At 36.8% G+C, this 13,635-nt stretch overlaps 1 long non-coding RNA gene across 1 annotated transcript; it reads left to right on the forward strand.

Annotated features, from left to right (window-relative positions):
* Positions 1-1,731: 1,731 nt before the first annotated feature.
* Positions 1,732-5,988, forward strand: LOC114298091 (uncharacterized). Its single transcript, XR_003641769.2, has 2 exons — positions 1,732-2,575; positions 5,709-5,988. It is a non-coding gene; the product is annotated as an uncharacterized LOC114298091 (long non-coding RNA).
* The last annotated feature ends 7,647 nt before the right edge of the window (positions 5,989-13,635 follow it).

Genomic DNA, 13,635 nt, shown 5'->3' on the forward strand with positions numbered 1-13,635 from the left:
GCACTCCTATACATCTTGCTGCCAACTGTATGCATGAAGTTACCATCACTGTCAGTAAGTAATTTTATATTTAGGGGTAATATGATAATTTTGCTATTTTATACAATATTTTAATACGTATTTTTTATTAAAAAGTTAAAAAATTATTCCAAACAATCATATTTTTTTCCTCTACTTTTTAGTCCAAAAAGTAAAAAAAGTACAATTATTTAATTCATCCTAAACAACCCCTTAGTAAAGATATGTGCACCAAAAAAAAAAAAAAAAAAAAAAAGTAAAAAAATTATTATATAATCTGAATTTAATTCATAGATTATTGTGGGATTCACATTTTAAATTAATCTAAACCATACAATAATAATTTTTAAAATATTTCTATAAATTTTATGTAATTAAACTAATTCTTGTTCATCATATTATTTGTTTTACAGGCTACATATAAGCATTACTTTATTATTGGACAAGCACACTGAGAGAATCACTCATCTTATGTGTCAACTACTTCTCTACTAGACAAAATTGGAACACGGTAATGAATCATTGAAAGGCAAAATTTTAAACCAAAAAAAAAATTCCACCTAACTTTTATGTCAACACCTGATTTGAAAACCTCGTAATGAAAAGAAATAAATTAAATTAAAATATATATTCTTATTGTTGTTAAAATTGACCCTTTAATTTTTTAATTAATAATGTATATAAGTGGTCATACAATTCTGTGCACCCAAAAATGAAGTACGATAGTGGGTGATTTGGGATTGTGAGATTCATTACGAGTCTCGTTTTGATTATTCTAATCATTTATTTTGTTAGATACTTTATATATTTTGTCTACACAAAAAATTAGGTTGATCCGAAAACAGTAACTTATTCAATTTATTCCCTTTTTAACTAAAAAAATTTACGATTAATTTTTTAAAATACAAATTTTTTTGTTTTGTTTTGTTAATAACGTGATAAATTAAACAAGTTACAATTATTAAATCAACTTAATTTTTTTGTGTAGATGAAATAAGTGTCCAACAAAATAAACAGTTCGAATTATCGAAACAGAACCCATGGTAAGCTCCACAGGCCCAAACAACACTCTTTGGACACTGGAGGAGATCATCCTCCTAATTAGCAAGTAAAAGTCAAAAATACTATTTTTTAATTTTCAGATAATTAATTTTTTTGGTTTATTTTAATTATTTCCACCTAATAACTATAACTTCAATGCAACAACAAAACAGTCCAAAAAAAAACACTCTCATAATAAAAAAAAAATAATTATAAACAGCTCATATAAGTTATACCAAACAACTCTAATACTTTTCCGTTCAAAACTAAGAATTGCATCAGTAAAATGTGATACTTCACATAACGTTAATATATAGGACGCTTCTCAGAAAATATTTTCATTTTATAATTGTCATTATGCAGTGATAAAATATATAATGTTAAATAAGATTTTTTTTTTTTTTTTTTTGATTTGAAACATGACATAGGAATACTTAATTACATGTTAATGGACCCATTAACTAAACATATCCTCATTTATTAAATATTCTCATTGATGTATCATCCGATGAAAATCAATCATGCTACCATATATATTTTTTAATTTTTTCAAAATAATAAAAATATAAAACTAATTAAATTATAGACATTTTCTATTCATATGAATTGTTCTTATTATATTATTCAAATTATTCACATTTTAAAATTTGCATGCCATACCGTTGTTTATAAATTTTAAAATTTTGTATAATTTTTTTCTATAATTTAATCTTTTCAAAAAATGTTTTACACTCCTAATAAAATTTTTACAATTTTATTCACAATGATGTAAAATGATAGATATTAATTTTTAATTTGTGTGCAAGATTCTATTTTCTTACCATATCATTGAGAGTATATTTGGAGGTTTCAAAAATGAATTTCCAACATTACTCAAATAAAAATCCAAAAAAAATAAATGTGGAAGACGATGGTGACAATACAAGTAACGATGGTCCATGCGCAAATGTTTCCCATCAAGCAAAGCAACAAAGGATATTATTAGTGAGTAGCCTACCAGGCCACCATATAATACTAAATATGTGGCCAAGCTGGTTTTGTCTACTTCCTCGTAGATTTTAAAATGCAAAAGATTGTTTCTGTCTAAATTTGGATTGGAAGATTGGGTGTTTGGCGTTGGATTAATTTTTAATTGGGACCACATATTTAAATGTGTGTTATTATTTATATAAGAAGTCTAAAACTTATGTGATCTAATTGAGTTATAAGTAGGATTAAGGGTATGGTTGTCATGGAATTAATGTATAGATACCATTGTATAATTTCTATTTCTATGAGGGGCAGAAATAGAAATTGTGATAAATAGTTAGTTTTCCAACAGCAAAAAAGAAAAAAAAATTGACAGATTGAAATCAACTAAACAAAGCTGTAATGGTCCCCAATCCTGCCAAGACATGCAAAAAGGAAAAGTTCTCTCAAATCCTCTCAAGGAGAAATTCAAAGGCAGAAACGTAAGCAAAGAATTGGAAGGCTATCCTATAATCACGCTTCGGTTCAACCATCACAATGGATTCGGGTATGCATTTCTCTTTGATTTCTTAATAATACACAAGATATGAGATTCAATATTTCAGTTTTTTGAGATTTAATTCTCACATTTGGTAGAGATTATTTTAGGATAAAAGTTAATAATTAAAAAGTTGAGGTTAAAAGTTGATAATTAGAAATTAAATTTTTTAAACTTATTAAATTATTTATGTCTAATAAATTATAAGCAGAAACTTCACCAAATTATCTTATAGAAACTTTCAAATTAAAATAAGTTATAAGCTGCTTTTATAATCCCCACTAAACACTCCAACTATATATCTGAGTCTGTGCAGTTTATTATGAATTCTATTTTAGAATTTGATTTTTTAAAATAGTTTTTTTAATTTTTTTTAACTCTTTTATGTAAGCTCACTCCACTCCAAGTCTAGAGCCAATTTTAAGTGTAATTTTTAATATTATTTGTAAAATTTAAGTTTTTAAGCTCTACTTTAAAAAAAATGCTTTTCAAATTGGTTTTTTAATCTTTAGTAATCTCTTTCAGATTTCTTCAATGTGTTCAATTTTTTGGACTTTATCAAGTCAAAAACCCCTGACAATTAAAAAAAAAATGAAAAAAAAAACCCTAAAAAAATTGTCTACTAAAAGCGAAAAAGAAAAACTTAAAAGATATTTCATCAATCAAACAAGCTTTTTTGTCTACCCTAAACCTTAAACCTGAAAGACCCTTTAAAAGAAATTTAAAAAATGAAGGAAACCTAAAAAATTGTCTACTAATAGCCAAAAAAGGGTACTTAAAAATCTGTTCCATCAATTCAATAAGCTTTTTCAATTTTAGTGGATTTTAAAAATAAAAATATATTTATATATATTCATTAAAGACACAAAAGAAACAAATTAAAAAAATTACTTTCAAATAATAAGAGTGTGTTTGGTAACGTTTACGCTTTCAGTTTATATTTACAAAAATTTTATAAACTGATTTTTGTTTATTTTTTGTTTATTTTTAAAAAAACATAAACTACAAACGCGTTTGGTAATTGACAAAATGTTTAAAAAAATTTAAAAATACAAAAAAGAGTGAGAAATGACAAGTGGTGGCAAGTGGCGGAGGAAGACGGTAGTGGAAAGTGGTGACGGTGGGTGGTGTATAGCTGGTGGTGACGGGTGGGTGGGTGACGGTGGCGGGTGGTAGCAAGTGGGTGGTGGTGGCGGGTGGCTGTGGCAGGTGGGTGACGGCAGGTGGGTGGCAGATGGCGGATGGTGGTGAGTGGTGGCGGGTGGGTGGTGGTGGCTAGTAGGTGGCGAGTGGTGGTGGTGGTGGGTGGGTGGATGACGGTGGCGGGTGATGGGTGGTAGCAAGTGGGTGGTGGTGGCTGGTGGGTGGCGGGTGGTTGGTGGGTGGGTGACGGTGGCAGGTGGTGGGTGGTAGCGAGTGGATGGTAGTGGCAGGTGGGTGGCGGATGACAGGTGGGTGGTGGGTGGTGATGGTGGATGGGTGGGTGGATGACGGTGGTGGTGGTGGTGGTGGTGGTGGTGGCGGATGGTGGTGGCAGGTGGGTGGCGGATGGCCGGTTGTGGTGGTAAGCGGGTGGTGGCGGGTAGTGGTGGTAGGTGGGTGGGTGACGGTGGCAGGTGGTAGGTGGTAGCAAATGAGTGGTGGTGGTGGTGGTGGTGGGTGGTGGTAGTAGGTGGGTAGCGGGTGATGGTGGTGGTGGTGGTGGTAGTGGTGGTGGGTGGGTGGGTGGGCGACGGTGGCAGGAGGTAGCGAGTGGGTGGTGGTGGTAGGTGGGTGGGTGGGTGATGATGGCGGGTGGTAAGTGGTAGCGAGTGGGTGGTGGTGGTGGTGATGGTGGGTAGTGGTGGCGGCGAGTGGGTGGCAGGTGGCTGGTGGTGGATGGTGGTGGCAGGTGGGTGGTGAGTGATGGTGGCAAGTAGGTGACGGGTGGATGGTAGGTAGGTGGTGGGTGGTGGTGGCGAGTGGGTGACAGGTGGGTGGTGGCTGGTAGGTGGGTGGTGGTGGCGGGTGGTGGGTGGTGGTGGTGGCAGGTGGGTGGTGAGTGGTGGTGGCAGGTAGTGGTGGTAAGTGGGTGGTGAGTGGTGGTGGCAGGTAGTGGTAGGGGGTGGGTGGTGGTGGCAGAAGACGGTGGTGGACAATGGTGGTGGGTGGTGGCTAGTGTTGAGTGGTAAAAAAAAAAAAATTGAAAACTCAAAATGGAAACATATTTTTTGTATTTTTATTTTTTGGCCAAATTTATAAACTGAGACCACTGATTTATAAATCAAAAATTTTACCAAACAAGTTTTTATTTGAGTTTTTTTAATTTTTATAAATATAAACAGAAAACTGAAAACGTAAGTGTTACCAAACGGCACCTAATAAATGCAAAAATTTCTAAAGTCTTCATTGAAAACAAGTGGAAAAGAAAGATAGAAAGAAAAATAAATAAATAACAAGCAAATGCACTTGATGAGCACAGATCCATCATTTTGAGTATACTCCAAGCGAAGTACATTACAACAATGTAGAGATTGAAGACTTGTAATGCACGATGGTCCCCAATGTGGGTACAAAGCTTTCATCATCCCAAATTGGGGCTCTGCTAAAAGAAATTAAATTTGAGAGCATGTGAATAAAATATAAAATCTTATTGATCCAAGATTATGGGCTCATGTTGAAAAAAACATATTCAGCCTATTTAAACCGGTGAATTTCATTATTTTGAATCAACTAAAACTTGTGTTTTATTCACACATTGAACAAAATTGAACTCCTATTATATATCTTGACCTCTCTCGTCTCCATGCGTAGCATTTTTATTCGAATGTGGCTTTTTTCCAATCCTTTTAAGGACGATTTAATCCAAGTTTATGAGCCCATTATAGATTTCATTTTAATAAGGGTAAATTATCAACAAGTTCTTTTTGAAAATGGTGTGGCCTATTTAGTCCCATAATCTTTTATTTATACCCAAAAGTTTTGTAGCGTTTTTCTTCTTCTCTGCTTGCGTTTTTCTCTATTCCTAATTTTCACAACCAACAATCACGTCTTTCTTCTTCTCTTTCTTTTTTTGATATATAACCACGAACAATCGACGGCTACGATCAATTGGGATTCACCGATAACCACCGACTACTGACTCATTACTGCACCTTCACAGACGGCGAATGAGGTGAATTTTCAGCAAAGAAAATGAGTAGATCTACTCAAATTTGATGTAGATCTACATTAAATCCAGTTAGATCTAAACTAAAAATAGTTGTCAGAGTACAATCATCTCTCTATATCTATCGCTCTCCTTCGATCTCTTAGGTTGCGTTTGGTAGAGTTTTATAAATATGATTTGAGAGTATGAGTTGTATTTTGAGTTTGTGAGTTGTGAAATTATGATTTGAGTGTAGAAAATTTATTTGATTATGGTTTTTTAAGAGAGTTTTGAATTAAGTGTGAAATTGAGTATTGAAAGTTTTATTTAACATGTGAAGTAAGAAAATTTGTTTGGTTATGAGTTTTGGAAAGAGTTTTCAAAACTTAATACAAATTGTTATAACTCATAACAAAACACACTACTTTCACACTATTGAAAATTCTAATCAACACTCAGAACCAAACTCTTTTTAAAATTCAATTAAAAAAAAGAAATAATTTTAATTGAAAATTTATTATTAACAGAAAATAACATTAATCAATTTTTTAATTGAAAATACTACAAAGGAAATAATTTCTTTTTCAAAATAAATATTCAAAAAATTTAAATCATAAAAATTTAAATAATCTAAAAAATTTAATAAGTAAAAAATTAAAGTAAATATTCAAAAAATTTAAATCGTAAAAATTTAAATAATTTAAATAATTTAAAATGTTAATATTTTAAATTAAAAAACAACTCTATACTCAAATCGTAACCAAACACATAAAACAAAACTCAATTAAGAAATTATTTTTAAAACTCATAACCAAACACATACCTCGAAACTCCATACTACTTTCACAACTCTACACTCAAATCGTAACCAACTACATAACAAAAAAAATTAAAATATTTAAAAATATTTTTATAAAATAGAGTTTGAATTTATTTTTATAAAATATTTTAAAAATTAAAAAATTAAAATCGTAATATTTTGAAATTAAAATATTTAAAAATATTCAAAAAATTAAAAAATTAAAAAAATCGTAACATATTTAAATATTAAAATATTTAAAATCTTAACAAAATTAAAATATTTTTAAAATATTTAAATATTTAAAATTTTGATTTGAATTGAGTTTTGAAAAGAGTTTTGAATTATGTGTTTGATTATGAGTTTTGAAAAGTAATGATTATGTTTTGAATTGAGTTTTGAGAAATGGGTGTAGAATTATGATTTGAAAGCTCAAAACAAACAATACACTCAAATCAATGGGTGAAACTATAATTTGAAACCCTAACCAAACAGAGTCTTAATTTTTCTACATTTTCTCTGTTACACACTTCTATTTTCCTATTTTTAATGGAGAAAATTTTCAAATTCTAAATAAGTTATTTTCGAGTTTTAGTTACAAGTAGTAAAAATTGTAAAATTTTACAATTTTTTTTTTTTATGCTGAAATAAATCATACTTTAAAATTGTAAAATTTTACAGTTTCATGACATGTTTTTCAGTTTGATTAATAAAGATAAATACTTAATAGATTTTTGCTATGAAACTTTCAAAACTTACTTTTCACTTTGATTAATATTAAAGATTATTTGCTTAAACCCTACAAAAATTAAAAAACAACATATGTTTTTTTTTTTTTTTCCCATTATTGTTGTTGTTGTTGTTATGTGTTTTTTTTTTTCCCCCTTTCAATTTATCAATATTTAGCACATTTTGTTATGTTTTATGCTATAATTTCTTCTTCTTTTTTTTTTTAAATTCCCACAATATTCTGGACATTTCGATAAGTCTTTGACAATATTCTTAACGTCTAGCAAACGTTCTAAACTTTTCAGCAACTTCCAGTGATGTTCAAAACACTCCGGCAATATCCCAGCGACTTTTCGATAATGTTGAACATTTCAACAAGTCTCTGGTGACCGACCGTCTAACAAAAATCCGACTGTGATAGAATGTAGTCGTGTCAATAAATTTAAAAAAAAAATAGAATTTTTTGATAATAATTAAAAATATGTAAGACTAATTGATATAAGTATTTGTTTTGAGAGTAGTTGGATTTTGAATTTTGTATATCGAACTTACCACTAAATTTCCTTTTTAATAATTCAACTTTTTAGTTTTCTAAGCTTCCATGTGTAGGTCATTCTGTAAATATAATATATTGATATCATTATTATAATCGTATTAGCGGGTGGCACACGCAATACATCTACAATTTAGATAACTAATAATATAAACAAATAACAAAGAATTTAATATCATAATACGTATGTTACTTAAGTGATAAGTATGCTTTTAATAAAACTTAAAGTTTTGGATTCAAAACTTGCTTATTAATAAAATTTAAAGTTTTAGATTCAAAACTTGCTTATATTGTGTATAATAATTTTTTATTCTAGCATATAAGGTTTCACTAAATCAATTTAAGCCTTCACTTAATAATAGTATAGATAGATAATAATATAGATATATGATGTTATATATATATACACAAAATTTTCTCTCTCTAAAAAGTTGAAAACTCAAACTTTTGTTTTTTTTGAAACTGTACAATATTTGCAAGACAAATGTGGAAAAGTGAGATGTGGAAGTGATTGGTTGTGATTGGTTGATTGAATTCTTATCTCTCTAAAAAGTTGAAAACCTATAACTTTTGTTTTTTTGAGAAAACCCATAACTTTTGTTTTTTTGAAATTGTACAGCAGTTAGGAGACAAACGTAGGAAAGCGTAATGTGAAAGTGATAGATAATTAATCACGTTTAGAGGTTGTTTGAGAATTGTTAGATTAGTATATTTTTTACTTTTTACGAAAAAATATAAAATGTGGGTTAGAGTTAAAGTGATGTGGTAAAGATATGATGTAACCCAGATAAAAAGTGATGTAACTCAAATAAAATGAGTGTTGTGGGGATATATTTTTGAGTACCAGCACGTGACAAGGTGGCGCCGATGTATCAGCCGAGGTTCCACGTGTCCTGGTTGTAACGCCGAGATGATCTCGGCATGGCCGAGGTTATCTCTGAAGATATCGGAATCCGAGATAAGTGGATAAGGGACAAGAGTCCTAGAATAAGGAAAGACTTCAAAATGGATAAGGATAATGTTCTTAGGGAATCTATCCTTATCTCTTGAGGAGTTCAAAGTAAGTACTGAATAGGAGTCCATAGAAGTCAGGCTTCTATCGGGACTAAGATTGAGTTAACTATAAAAGAGAAGCACCCCCGTAGGTCTAAAGTACGCAATTTATGTTCTGAACAGTGAATTTAGCACTATTGATTATCCTTGAAAGATATACTGATTTGATCGTTGGAGTGCCCCCGGGTGGACGAACCACCACTAGAATCTTCTCTTTCTGTTACAGGTTAGCCAAGTGTTATCAATTCTGCCAGTGCTCTCCAGCTGAATACTGAGTTGGGCAGTGTGATCGGAAAATCACTCACACAATTTGGCGTCGTCTGTGGAAAAGAAAGAAGAATAGATGGCCAGTAACGGACAGAAGGAAAAGATGGGGGACGACACTCCTGCTGGGAGTGGGAGACCTATTGACTTTGATATCACAGGAGACGAATGCAACGCAGAAACCTGTGACCAGAATCACGAAGTGAAAGACGTCGGCCAGACTGGCGACGCACCAAAGAAACCAGATCGAAGTGGATACTACAATGAGGACGACCTCCAGGTATGGAAGGACAGGTGCCTGCAGAGGGACGAAGAGGTAAAAGAGATGGCAAACAAATTGGCAGACCTGCAGTCGATCGTCAATTTCATGATGCAAAATAACATCATGCAGCCACCGTTCCCGCTGCAGGACACACCGATTCCAGCGGCCAATGCCCAGAAGGGAGGGCAGTTCCAGCGGCCAATGCCCAGAAGGGAGGGCAGAAAACAATCCCTGTAGTCCCTCAGCACAACGAGAGCGAAAGATACTCTCACCGACCTTCTAGGGAAGTCAGACGAAGAGAGTCAAGAAGAGAAGAATCACAGAGGACATATCGCACAAAGGAAGCAGACCCCAAAGGACATCGGCATGTTCAGGGACAGGCACTGTGCTTCGACACAACTCATGGAGAAGGGTCGAAAAGGACTTACCACGAAGCTGAAAGTAGTACACCAAAAAGACTGAAAGTAGGAGATAGCCGAGCTCCTGGGTGGACGAAGGAAGACTTAAGAGATTACCTCAAGAGGAAGCAACAGAATGCCGACGCCGAGGTAACCTCCCCAGATAAGCCGATGACACCATTCTCGGTAGAATTGGACAGGTTTGAGGCGCCGAAGAGATTCAGTATGCCAAGGTTTCAAATATACGATGGTAAGTCAGACCCCAACTTCCACGTTGGATTATATTTGAACTCAATGGCATTGTATAGTGGGAACGAGCCGTTGCTCTACAAAGTGTTCCCCTCATCTTTCGGGGAGATTGCATCAGATTGGTTCCACAAATTACCAAAGGGAAGCGTGAAAACTTGGGAAGGCCTGGCCGAGATGTTTGTGGCCAGGTTCGTGACAAACAAGCTGCAGCCATTAAGGGTGGACGCACTGATGGCCCTAAAGATCAGCAAGGATGAAGGCCTTAGGGCCTATGCAAAAAGATGCTATGAAGTGTTCAATCGAATACCCAAATGTAATCAAGAGGTGGCGGTCATATCTTTCAAGAACGACCTAAAAGACAACTGTCCACTACGAAAGTCTTTGGCAAAGACATTGCCAAAAAATATGAAAGAACTCATGGCAAGAATCAAGAAGTATGCCAGAGCCGAAGAAGACACGTCGGGGACTAAGGAGATAAAGCAAGAGAAAGGAAACGGCTTGCCGAAGCGAGACCGAGGTAACAATGGATCGAGCAAACAAGAGGCAGAACTGAGGGCCACACAAGCAGTAATGACTGTGTTCCGAATCCCGATTCCCAAAGTCCTGGACCGGATTCGGAACCAACCCTATTTCAAACCACCAGCGAAGGCACTGGGAGAGTTTATGGGAAGAAACGTTGGCAGACATTGTGCTTACCACAATGAAGATGGGCACACGACTCAGGGTTGTAGAGCCCTGAAAACACACTTGGAAGGATTGGTGAGGCAAGGCCATCTGAGAGACCTCATCGATGAGGCCAAGACAAGGGAAGAACAAGCAAGATAGCCTCAGGCGGCAGCAGCTCCGCCTCTCCCAGCACCACAACCTCAGGCAGGAGGACCTCGGCTAGTCAATGTGATTCACTCGAAGGTCAACGAGAACGAAATTAGAGGGGAGACCCAAAAGGTGAAGCACCTGCAACATGTCTACTAAGTCGGGGAGAAGAGACATTGGGCAGAGGAGCGCCAAGGACCAGCAGTGTCCTTTTCAGAAACCGACCTTGAGATGGTACAGCATTCGCATAATGATGCCTTGGTAGTATCACTCCAGGTTGGGGAGTGCCAAGTAAAACGCATCCTGATCGACCAAGGCAGCTCTTGCGACATCATGTACGTACGATGTTACAAGGAGCTCGACCTTCACCCAGACGATATGGAGCAATCCAATAGCCCAATGGTCGGGTTCAATGGAACGCTGACATGGCTACTGGGAACAACCAGCTTGGAAGTGCAGGCAGGCACCTGAAAGGTAACAACAGAGTTCACCGTAATCGACACACTCTCCCCTTACAACATCATCTTGGGAAGGCCAGGGTTGCATGCAATGGGGGCAGTTCCCTCAACACTGCATCAACTATTGCGGTTCCCAACAGAGCATGGGATTAAAGAGGTCAGAGGAGATCAGCTGCAGGCATTGACCCTGAGGTCACTTGCCACAAACTGAATGTTGACAGGTCGGCCAAACCTATAATTCAACGAGCCAGAAGACCGACGTTGATACATGTCGAAGCAGTAGAGAAAGAAAAAGACAGACTTCTGGAGGCCAGGGCCATTAGAGAAGTTAACTACCCGACATGGCTATCCAATACAGTGGTGGTAAAGAAAAAGAACGGTAAATTGAGGGTCTGCGTAGACTTTACCAGCCTTAACAAAGCCTGTCCCAAGACAGCTTTCCTCTACCCAAGATTGACCAGCTAGTAGATGCCACTTCAGGGCATGGAAGAATGAGCTTCCTAGACGCCTACAGGGGGTACCACCAGATAGCCATGTACCCCCCAGACGAAGAGAAGACCGCGTTGATCACCCCAAAAGGCCTGTACTGTTACAGAGTAATGCCTTTCGGGTTGAAAAACGCAGGAGCAACTTACCAAAGGTTGGTAACCAAAATGTTCAAACACCTGATTGGCCGAACAGTAGAAGTCTACATCGACGACATGATCGTTAAGACCAGGGAGCCTGAGGGTCATCTCGCCGATCTAAAAGCAGTCTTTGAAATCCTTAAAACATATCGGCTCCGACTCAATACATCGAAGTGTGCATTTAGAGTTGGATCTGGTAAGTTTTTAGGATACCTGGTGACCAGAAGGGGCATCGAGGCTAGCCCAGATCAGATCAAGGCCATCCTAGAGTTGAAGAGCCCGACGTCGGCAAAACAAGTGCAGATGCTAACTGGAAGGGCCGCAGTCCTGAACAGGTTCATAAGCAGAAGCTCAAACAAGTGCAAACCTTTCTTCAACTTGGTAAAGAAAGCCACGGACTTTCTTTGGACAGAAGAGTGCGAAGAAGCATTAGCCGATCTGAAAAAGTACCTGACCACAGCTCCAGTTCTTTCGAATCCAGAACCGGGAGAGGAGCTGTTCCTGTACTTGGCAGTTTCAGAACATGCGATAAGTGCAATACTAATCCGAGAAGAAAAAGGGGAACAAAGGGCTGTTTACTATGTAAGCAAAACCCTGGCCGATGCAGAAACGAGGTACCTACCCTTAGAAAAATTAGCACTAGCTTTGGTAATGGCTTCAAAGAAGTTAAACCATTACTTCCGGGCCCATAAAATTGTGGTGCTAACAGAACAACCCTTGAAGTCCTTACTGCAACAAGGAGACCTAACAGGAAGAATAGCCAGGTAGGCAGTCACCCTAGGCCAGTATGACCTGGAGTACAGCCCAAGAACAGCAATCAAAGGCCAAGTTCTGGCCGACTTCATGGCCGAGTTCACGCCAGAATCCATCGAACAGCGGGCTCCGTTGAGCCAGGGTGAACGATGTCCAAATAAGCAAGGAGAAGCTCAGCCAAAGGCAAAAGAACAAAGAAAAGAGAAAAAACTCAGACCCTGCAACATTTACATCGGCGACTCCTTTCGACTGTTCGTTGATGGGAGTTCAAACCGACAAGGAGCAGGGGCAAGAGTAGTGCTGATATCTCCAGATGGACAGATAGTGGAATAGTCCATTCGATTGGGGTTCAAAGCCTCAAACAACGAAGCAGAATATGAAGCATTGATTGTAGGACTGAAGCTGGAAGGAGCAGCAGAGGCAGACGAGGTAATAGTCTTCTGCGACTCCCAGCTCATCGTCAACTAGACAACGAGCGAGTTTGCTGCCCGAGATGAACAGGTGTCGGCCTATGCAAAGGAGGTCATCAGGCTAGCAGCCTTGTTTCAGAACTGCCGACTACTTCAGGTTAGCCGAGATAATAACAGCCATGCCGATGCGTTGGCCTACCTAGCTAGTGCAGTATAACCTGGAAAAGCAAGGACAATAATGATCGACTATTTGTCGGGCCCGAGCATCGAGCCACTATCCACAGAGCATGAAGCAATATGCGTGGACATAGGACCAAGCTGGATGGACGCAATTGTTGCATTTCTAAAAGAAGGGAAGCTGCTAGACGATCACAAAGAGGCACATAAGATCAAATTAAAGTCGGCAAGATTCAGTCTGACAGCAGAGGGGCATCTCTACAGAAGGTCCTTCACTGGACCCCTTTTAAGGTGTATACATCCTTTACAAGTTGAAGATTTTTTATATGAAATTCATGAAGGAATTTGCGGAAGCCATACTGGGGGCAGATCACTCGCTCATAGGGCCATCACCCAGG

This window comes from Camellia sinensis, chromosome 3 (genome assembly GCF_055761805.1).
Source record: "Camellia sinensis isolate YWXY chromosome 3, ASM5576180v1, whole genome shotgun sequence".
In the NCBI taxonomy this organism is placed as follows: domain Eukaryota; kingdom Viridiplantae; phylum Streptophyta; class Magnoliopsida; order Ericales; family Theaceae; genus Camellia; species Camellia sinensis.